This window comes from Anneissia japonica, unplaced genomic scaffold (assembly GCF_011630105.1).
Source record: "Anneissia japonica isolate Jap-2015-1 unplaced genomic scaffold, ASM1163010v1 scaffold1467_len401143_cov160, whole genome shotgun sequence".
Taxonomy (NCBI): Eukaryota; Metazoa; Echinodermata; class Crinoidea; order Comatulida; family Comatulidae; genus Anneissia; species Anneissia japonica.
In genome coordinates, this window is record NW_022758991.1 from 236,118 (window position 1) to 246,494 (window position 10,377).

Genomic DNA, 10,377 nt, shown 5'->3' on the forward strand with positions numbered 1-10,377 from the left:
ACAGATTTAGGCCTTTAGGGTAGAATATTGTTAAAAAGGTAGGCGTCTGTAAGTAAGAACTTAAAAATAGGCCAAGCCTCTAAGACTAGGCTAGGCCTACTACCTGACTCCAGGCGAGGCCTGAGCCATCCTACTGGAAAGTTAAAGTTTGTTGTATTTGTATGGTATGCCATCTAGTCTAAGCTTAATTGTTTTTGCCATTGCCAACATTAGTCTTACTATAGGTCTATTCTAAATATTTTAGGCCCGTTTTATTATGGAAGACTATTTAAATTTAGTCATGCCTAACCATGGACCTATGGCCAAACTAGTCGACGCGAGTGACTCAGTTTCGTGACTCCAAAAATATGAACATTTGATTGGTTGAAATTGTTTATTTCGGTCCGCCCATTTATCCAAATACGGAATATAAGATTACGTCATTCTTTTGGCATCCTGGTGCCTGATTTCAGTGTTTTACAAGTCGCTTATTCCGTCTATAAATTAACTTTCTCGTTGGTGGCGCTGTCCAGAATGAGAAAAATAATAAAAAATAAGAGACTTGTGGCAAGTCTAGCTCAACCTGTGTGAACACCCCATGTTTGGTAGGAGTCTGTCTAATGCAATTGGTCCAATCATTACTCACTAGAAATCATAATGAAAGCTTTTCCTCTATCTGCGATAAAAGCTCATTCAGGTATATTTGACCTACATCTTATGCACGAACGCACTAACCGCAGAAAACTCGATATTCGTAGCTGCTATTGGCCTAAAGCGTGTGACATCATTCATAGACAGGGTAAAAACAGTTCTGAATACAAAATTGTGTGCAGTGAACCGTTCAGTGAGCAGATGTCCTCAAGTTTTTATTATGATTTAATAATTTTCACTATAGTAACCCTTGTGACTTTTGACCTATAGGTGAAGAGTAGTTTTTCATGTTTAGAAGGTCCTAAGGATCATTCCTGGAAAATTCGAGCTCAATTGGAGTTTTTTGAAAATTTGACCCCGATGTCCCCTATGTTACGAGGTGTCGCCGGTTCTTAATGACGAAATTTGATCGAATTTCGTCCAATGGTTTGCCATTAGTGCATTTTGAAATGTTACTAGAGAGAACAAAAAATAAACCTTTAATGACCTTTGACCTTAAATCTCTGAACACCATAGAGACACTACCTTATGCAAATACATATGTACCCAGGACAAGACTGTGCTATGTTATTTGTGACAGAAGTCGTCTTTTATTCAATTTTTTGAAAGTTTTTACCATAACGACCCCTATGTGACCTTTGACCCCAAGCAGTGAACACCCCATGTATGAGAGGTGTCACCGGTTATACTGACCAAGTGTGGTTGAAAAGTTGCCAGAAAAAATATGAAAATTATCCCTTAATAGTTGGGTCCTTTCTGGCAATTGCGTAGAGAGGCTAACTTAGTTTTTCAGTGGATTTGTCTTCCGTGAGGGTATAATAACAAAAATAGCTTGGGTGTCCCTCGTAAAAGTGTGGGCATAACCTGTGAGAGCCCTAAATCCAAAATGGCCGCCTTCCGCCATTTTGAAATTTATTATTTCAGTGTTTTGGCCTACATGGCTGCTTTAGAGTATTGATTTAGGGGTTTTAGATGTCCAGGATTTCATTTTTGATGTCGGATCAATGATTCGGCCTAGTTTTGACCTTAAAATATAAGATGGCCGCAAATATCTCTTCAAAATCTTCATTTTTTTGGTAAAATCATTATAGTGCCTCAATAATTTAATGAAAGCTCAGATCATGCTTAATTGACTAACAGACAATAAAACTACAACTAATTATACAGAGGTCAAAGGTCAACATTTGTGGTTGATTAAAAATGAAGTTATTTGTTTCGTTGCTTTTTCAAATTACATTTTACTGTACTGTTTATATCTAGGAATTCATTTTTAATGTCTGATTGATTTGGATTTGACCTTTACATCACATGTGTCAAAGGTAAATAATAATTAATAAAAAAGGAGCTTTTTTTTAGTTCCATTGGTTATAAAATTCCCGCGTACTGTACTATTATTATTCTAGAATTCACATTTGATGACCCATTGATTGACATTCAAATCTAAATTTCTGTTGAGGTCATCTCAGGTGTCAAAGATCAGCATTTCTGGTTAATGGTATAGAAGTTTTTAGCTAGTTACATTGGTTATAACGTTCTAGTGTACTAGTGTACTGTTATTATCCAGGAATATTTATTTGAGTTCCCATTAATATTAAAGCTTTGACCTTAAAATCCAAGAATGCTGCTAATTTTCAGCTCACGTTGTCTAATGTTTAAGTTCAAGTTCATCTCAGAAGTTAAAAGGTTATAATTGTAATATATTCTAATTCTAATACTAATTTCCTGAATTATCAACCAAACAAAGTTAATTAATAAACAATAGGCTGCTACTCCTCCTCATCCGAGTCTGTTGTATCACTACAGTAGTACTACTGAACTCTCATCGCTGGTTCTCAAAATAGTCACTAGTGAGCTGGTGCAGCAAGGGTGGCAGGGTACTTGTGGACAATTCAAAATTTCTTAACAATGACAAATGGAGGACGGATGCTAATCTAGCAACTTAAAATGGCACTGGCAATATGTGATGTAGTTTGTCCTTGTTCAAATGGTGCAATGTGTCTTCATCAGGTGGAAGGCCGACTGTACTCTTATCAATTTATGCCCCTTGGAAGTTGTGGCCTACCAGAAAGTGATATCTGAACTCAGTATAGACCTTACCCACCTAGCAAACAAACATGGGCCCCATATAGTAAAGTTATGGGTCATAATGTGGGCCCCCTGCAGTTTGGTCTACGCTGGAAAGAGCTACCTGTGAAGGTGGCCTAAATGGAAATGTAGGACCTTTAAAGGATATATTTCCCATACGGGAAAGAGCTGCTGTGCACCCTAAATCCGTAAGGGTCCGAAAAATTTGGCCCAAATGAACTTATGTGCCCTTTAATGGATATATTTGGCCCCTTAGGTTTGCATTATGGTTTCATTTGGGACCCATATGGGTTTAACCAAATTAATTCATGTGCTATATCTGGGGTTTTCTTCAGAGCTGTACATGGGCTGAAATGTAACCTAGGTAAAAATTCCAGTTTGACCAGTTGGAACTGGAACCACATTGGGCGTTGTGTTTTTATAACAATTCTACTGGTCTTCAGCTGGACCCAGTTTCAACTGGTCTTCAATTGGTCGCAACTAGACGGAGTTGCGACTAACTTACTTGTGTAAAATAATAATGGATTTAATCGACTTTTGTAGACAAAATACACTGAGTTGAAGATATACAAACCATAATTTCTTTAATTAAAGAACATCAACTGGAGAGGACAAAAGATTTCATCAACTTTGTCTTCATCCTTTAACTTTCATGCACTCGATTTAGCAGTTTGCTCACCCCAGGAGTCGTCAATCACCTTCTTCGATTGTTTCTGTATACCCAAAACACCCAAATGTGTGGTCATTGCCAGTGCTCACAAAGAAAGGTATGATGGTATTTGTGATATCTTCTGTGAGCACTGATTATGTCTTTGGATTTAGAAAAAATATTTGGTGTGTATATTGTTATGTGTAGATATTTTGCTGCCAATTGATCACGCACATCTTCCTTGATACTATAGAAAAGGAAATACCTGTCATGATAAGTTTGATGGGCCATGGAAGAGAGTGGCATGAGTTAATGATGGTGCATATTTATTCTTTTCAAGTAGTCACTCCAGTGGTACTCTAAGCCATCACTCAGTTTAGCCATATCAAAGACTGATAGAATATGAAATTTTCTGCAGTACCCAAAGACATTCAAATAAAGTGTGGTTTATTCTGCAAACAGGCTTGAGGGATTAAAATTGGTTAAAAACACAAATTTGGTGGGTTCAAAGTGACATCGTTTATTGTGAGGTTGAGAACCTCATCCCTGGTGTGGCAAGCAGAGATTATAGATTCAGAGTCAGATACAATGCTGCTCTCAGCCTATGCCAACTGAACGGAGATATACTGAAGAAGTTGTACTAGACAGACGTATATCCAACGCTTATGTTTCGATCCCAGTTAGGACGTATCCACCTCTAGGTGATCTACTGATGTGATGCTCTCTGAATTGAGGGAGCATCTACTGTACGTGAGACTAAGGGTAAAAGTCACATTGTAAAATGACACTTTTGGACCATTGAGAGCCAAGGTTTTTAACCTGTTACCATTTGAGATGCACTTAGTGTAGTTTTTAATTGCATAAAATTTGAAAACATTTCATTTGCGAGCTGAAAATCAGCAGTATGGATTTGAAGGTCAAATTTAAACTAATCGGACATCAATATGAATTCCTGGATATCTACTATACAGTACACTGGAACTAACTGGGATGTTATAGCCAATGTACAGTAACTATCTAAAAGCTTCATTATCTATTACCAAATGCTGACCTTTCGACACCTGCGATGACCACAGCAGCGTTTTATTTGAAGGTCAAACCTAAATCTAAAGGACATGAAATATGAATTATTGAATGTTAACAGCACAGAACACTGAAATTTCATAAAATGGAACTACAATTGACCTTTAACCACAAACATTGACCTCTGACCTCCAAGGTGACCTCAGCACCATTTTTAGATTTGAAAGTCAAACTTAAATAATTTGGAAAAATCAAATATGAATTTCTGGATATTAACAGTACAATACACTGGAATTTTATAAGCGAACTAAAAGCATCATTTTTTATTAACCCCAAATGTCGACCTTTGACCTCTGAGATGACCTCTGTATAATTAATTGTAGTTTTACTGTCCATCAGTCAATTCAGCATGATCAGAGCTTTCATTAAATCCTTTTATAAGGCACTATGACGAATTTACAAAAAAAGGGGTATTTGACAAAAAGAAAATTGGCGGCCATCTTGGTTTTGAAGGTCACAACTAGGTCGGATCATCGATCCAACATCAAATATGGATTCCTGGACATCAAAAACCCTCAAATCCATGCACTTAAGCAGCCATGTTGGCCAAAACACTGAAATAATTAATTTCAAAATGGCGGAAGGCGGCCATTTTGGATTTAGGGCTCTCACGGGTTATGCCCACACTTTCGCGAGGGACACCCAAGCTATTTTTGTTATAATACCCTCAAGGAAGACAAATCCACTGAAAAACTAAGTTAGCCTCTCTACGGTCACGGAATTGCCAGAAATGATCCAACTATAATGACCTTTGACCCCTTATCTCTAAACACCCTATAGACTCTGCCTTATGCCAATGTATATGTGCAAAGGACAAGACTGTGCTACGTAGTCTTTTATACGATTTTTGGTTTTTTGACCCTAATGCCGATTGTGTGACTTTTGACCCCAAGTTGTGAACAACACATAAATAGGGGGTGGCACCGGTCCTACTGACCAAGTTGTAATTAAATCGGTCCAGTAGTTTGCCACTAGTAGTCTTTTAAAATGTTGCCAGAAAGAAAGAAAGAAAGAAAGAAAGAAAGAAATAAGTAACTGCTCGGAAACAGAACCCAGACAGCATGCTGCTGACTGGGTAATTAAAGATAACGTTTATTTTTATAATAATAATGATAATTGCTATACGTGGGTGACAGTAGTAAAAAACGCTACATTTGGGCAACATCATTACATAACACTAGTATTTTCTTTATTTTTGATTGAAAAAATGTTCAAATTGATTTTTCTTAATTATTATATGTAATTATACTTAATTAAATATAAAAATTCAAAACATAATTTTGTTGGTGTCGCCCTAATATTTTCTAACTACTCATGCCATATTAGGGCGACATCATAATATTAATGCAATTGCTATATGAGGGTGACAGTAATAAAAAATGCTACAATTAGGCGACAATTCCCTTCTTGTTTTTCAATTAATTTTAGTTAAATATTATATGAAATTATTGTGTGGGGAGGGGTAGGAACGTGAGGAGTATGATTTGAGTATCCAGTAGAACCCCTCAATAGGGACACTCCTTCAGGGGACACCCCTATTAAGGGGACGCAATTCTGTGAAACGACAGGCAATATATCTTCACTACAGCCAATCTCTATTAAGGGGACGCCCCTCTAAAAAGGGGAAGGGGACACTTTCTGCGTGCGCCAACTGTCAAATAACCCCTATTAAGGGACCTCAAGGTGCCCGGAATTTGCACTCTCATACTTTTAAAATCTTACCGGTACTATATTTTTAAGGATAAACAATTATTTTTGTTATATAATTTAAGGGGTGTGATCACACCGTCTACACCCCTCTGCATCCGCCCCTGACATTAGCACCTATTACATATTAGTATTCAAAGAGGTGCTCTATTCATGCTACATCCACCTAATAGAAAGCTGTGATTGTTGTTATTTGTAAATAAACCAGTATTTGTTTACCTTTTCAGGACATTTCACATATATATTACACACATATTAATCACATTATAATATTTCAAAACCATATGAAACTATTTGATCATTTAATAGAAAGCTCAATATTTAAAAAAACACCAATATTTGTTCATTATTGTTCCATAATGAAGCAATATTGAACATATCTATATTTAACTATTGTTTTTATTACATTTCTGTTGATTCAAATTATTGCTAAAAATTAGTTATTTTACTGTAAATGATTATATGTTAATAAAAATAAAATTATAAAGAATGTATATCATAGCTATTCAGGGGACAGCCCTATTAAGGGGACACATATTTTGGTCCCGAAGGTGTCCTCTTGATAGGGGTTCAACTGTATACTGTGCATTTGACAGAGATTTAGGCCTATAAATGTAATCGAATAAGCAGTTATCATCTGTTAGTAGCTTAGGCAATTGAATCACATACATCATTTGATTAGAGCGATGTATTTTTTTCTTTCGTGCAAGTCACCCATCCTTGTTGTCATTCCTCTTTCATTCATATTTTTCATCTAATCTAGATTGCATTTCAAATATAATAAAAGTAACTAATATATACATGTGATACTTTTATTGAAGTTAAAGCTTTTTATATTTTCAAAATATGTTTTAAACTGATATGCTGTTGGTGAATGAAGGGATTTTCTAAACAATACTATAATATGAATATAATCATATTATAATCCTGGACGTGATGATATAATCCTGGACTTGACCTGATTGAGTACGGACGTGTTCACGCGAGCTCTCTAGGCCACCTTGTTAGTGAAATTATTGATTGTACTCGCCGGAGAAGATCTGCTGCACCCGGCATTGTGTGTTCAAGGGAAACACCTCGAGTCCAACCTACAGTATTTTACTTGTTTGCTGAATCGCCGATCCTAATCGCTATTATTGTTTCTTACTTCTTAACTCGGATACGTGTGATTTTTGATTCGCATTTTGATGTTAATACCGTGATTTTTTTTTTATTCTCGCTAATTTAAGCCATGTCTTTGACGAGGGTTAGCGGTAATTTTACTTTCGATTGTCGTTTATTTGTTACTTTTGCTTTAATCCTGTTTAATGGTCATGGCATGTCAACTCATATATGTGACCTGAATGTTCGAAATAATTACATATCAGTTCATTTCGAGGAATTGTGTCCAGTTTTTCAGCCTGGAAATCATATCTTTTTTCCCGCCATGGCGCCTCATTACATTGGAATTCCAAAGCCACACCTGTCGTTAAGTAACAGCTTTGTTTATACTACTGCAGCTGAATTTCTGTTTCCTAATATTTATGTTCCTTACTTACGTTCTGGATCCAAGGTAAGGCGCAAGTTTTCTAAAGCACCGACACTTTATTATTCAGCATCGTCAGCTATGTTTAACATCTTAATCAGTTCGGGGGACATACATCCTAATCCTGGCCCCACTGAAGACGGTAGCTCTCGGAAAGGTCAGAAAAGAACAATAAAATCTGTATCTGTCATGCTGTCTAATTGTCGAAGTATCCGGAAAAAATCTTTGGACTTAGCTACATATTGTGAAACCAAACGTCTTGGTCTTGATGTTATTTGTTTAATTGAAACCTGGTTGAAGTCTAATGACGACTCACATATGCTGCATTTCTCGAATTCATTTGAAATATTTCGCCGAGATCGTGGATCCACCACAAATGGGGGAGGCATATTATTTGGCATTAATACTTTACTTAATCCAACACTTGTTGCATCTGAATCTGATATCGAAATGTTGTGGGTGTCAATAACGTCAAACAAGTCTCACCTGTTATACCTTGTCTATAGGCCTCCGAATGAACCTGTTATTTTTTATAATTATTTTGAACAAGCCATTTTGCGACAAGAACATGCATTCTCAAGGTATGACTCTGTCGTAATATTGGGTGACTTTAACATTGATTGGAATACTGCTCCTGACTCTTTTGTTGATTTAATGAACATATATGGTTTTCATCAACTTGTTGATGAAAATACCCGACCTTCAACCAATATGAACGATGGCTCTCAAATTGATTTATTTTTCTCAAACAATCCGACTAAGTTGAGGAACATTAGCGTAATCGATAACCCAGTAACCAGTGATCATCACGCTAGTGAATTTGATATTGTTTGTCATCACATTTTGCCCCATCCGTCAACAACGCGATCATTTCTGAAATGGAACAAAGCAGATTTTGATCACTTGAATAAACTCATGCACCTTGCACCATGGAGCGCTTTTCTTGATACCAACAACGTCACTACTTCCTGGGATGGGTTTTTGGACATACTGGATGCTGCTGTCCGTGATAGCGTTCCATGTGTTACTAGAAAAGAACGAAAACAAACTAGTCCATGGATTACTAAAGACATTCATCGTATGATCCATAAGTAACGACGATTATTTAAGAAATCTAAGAATACTGGTTTGCCTGAACATTCGGAATTGCATAGGAAATGGCGCAACAAAGTACACTATGCAATTAAGAAGTCTTATAAAGACTATATAAACGATCTGTTTAAATCTGATAATAATAAAAAACGGGTTTTTTCATTTGTAAAGGCTAAACGTAAGTCTAGCCTACCAAACAAATTTGTGAATCCTGCTAACGATACAGTTTTATCTAATTTGCATGATATTGTTAATGGTTTTAATACTTATTTTACTTCTGTACACAATGATATTAATGTTGGGTTTAACTATAGAGAACCGCCTGTTTGTACACTTCCCATTCCCATATTATCCGATGCCATTTTCACTCCTGATGACATTGTATCTACAATCTCCTCTTTTCGGTTAAATTCTGCGCCAGGTCCGGATTTAATTTCTGCTAAGTTAATAAAACCTATTGCCAGCTCCATTGCTTGTCCTCTTTGGAAACTTTTTCGTACGTCTTTATGTACTGGTAATGTTCCTGGGGACTGGAAGTGTGTAAACACAGTTCCTGTCTATAAATCTGGTGATAAGGCTCTAATGTCTAATTACAGACCCGTTTCTCTATCATCGTTAATTTGTAAGATTTTGGAGAAGCTTATAATCCATAATATAAATTCATTTGTTAATGAGTATTACCTTCTTAATTCTAACCAGTACGGGTTTGTTAGAGGTAAATCATGTGTTACTCAGCTTAATGACATATATTTTAAATGGGCTAAACTGCTTGACAAACGTGGCTCAGCAGCTATTGTCGATACTATATTTTTAGACATGAGTAAAGCATTTGATAAAATGCCCTTTGATATTTTATTATATAAACTTGCTACTAATTTTAACATTCAGGGAAGCCTATGGAAACGGATGTCATCATATCTCACAGACAGAAAACAAAGAGTATGTTTCAAGGGCCTTACGTCTTCTCCCCTACCTGTCACTTCTGGTATTCCTCAGGGGAGTTGCCTTGGGCTTATTCTTTTTAATTTATTCATTAATGATGTTTCTCAGAATGTTTTATCTGATCACGCTCTGTTTGCTGATGACATAGTTATCTTTAGGCATAGACAATCTGAGAATGATGTATCACTTCTTCAGAATGATATTGACACTCTTGCTTTGTGGGCACAAAATAACAAAATGAAATTCAATGTTAAAAAATCTAAGCTAATGTACATAACTAGAAAACGTGACTTTGCAAGGTCAGTATTTTTACTGAATGGTGAGAATAGGTGTATATATCGACAGAAATCTTAATTGGAAGAGCCACATTGATAATGTTATCAAACGTGCTAACCGAATGGTTGGTTTAATTTTTTCGGTTGCTGCAAATTGTTCACCTGATGCCATGTCTCATCTTTACAAATCCCTTGTTTTACCGATCTTGGAGTATGGACTTACTGTATAGAGTCCTCATTGTCAAGATCACGTAAATCGTCTTGAAAAAGTACAACAGAGAGTCTCTAGGAGAATTCTTTGGCGTCACTGTGGTCCCATTAATTATAACGAACGACTTATCACTCTCAATTGGCTTTCTCTTCGGGACAGACGATATATTATTCTGATC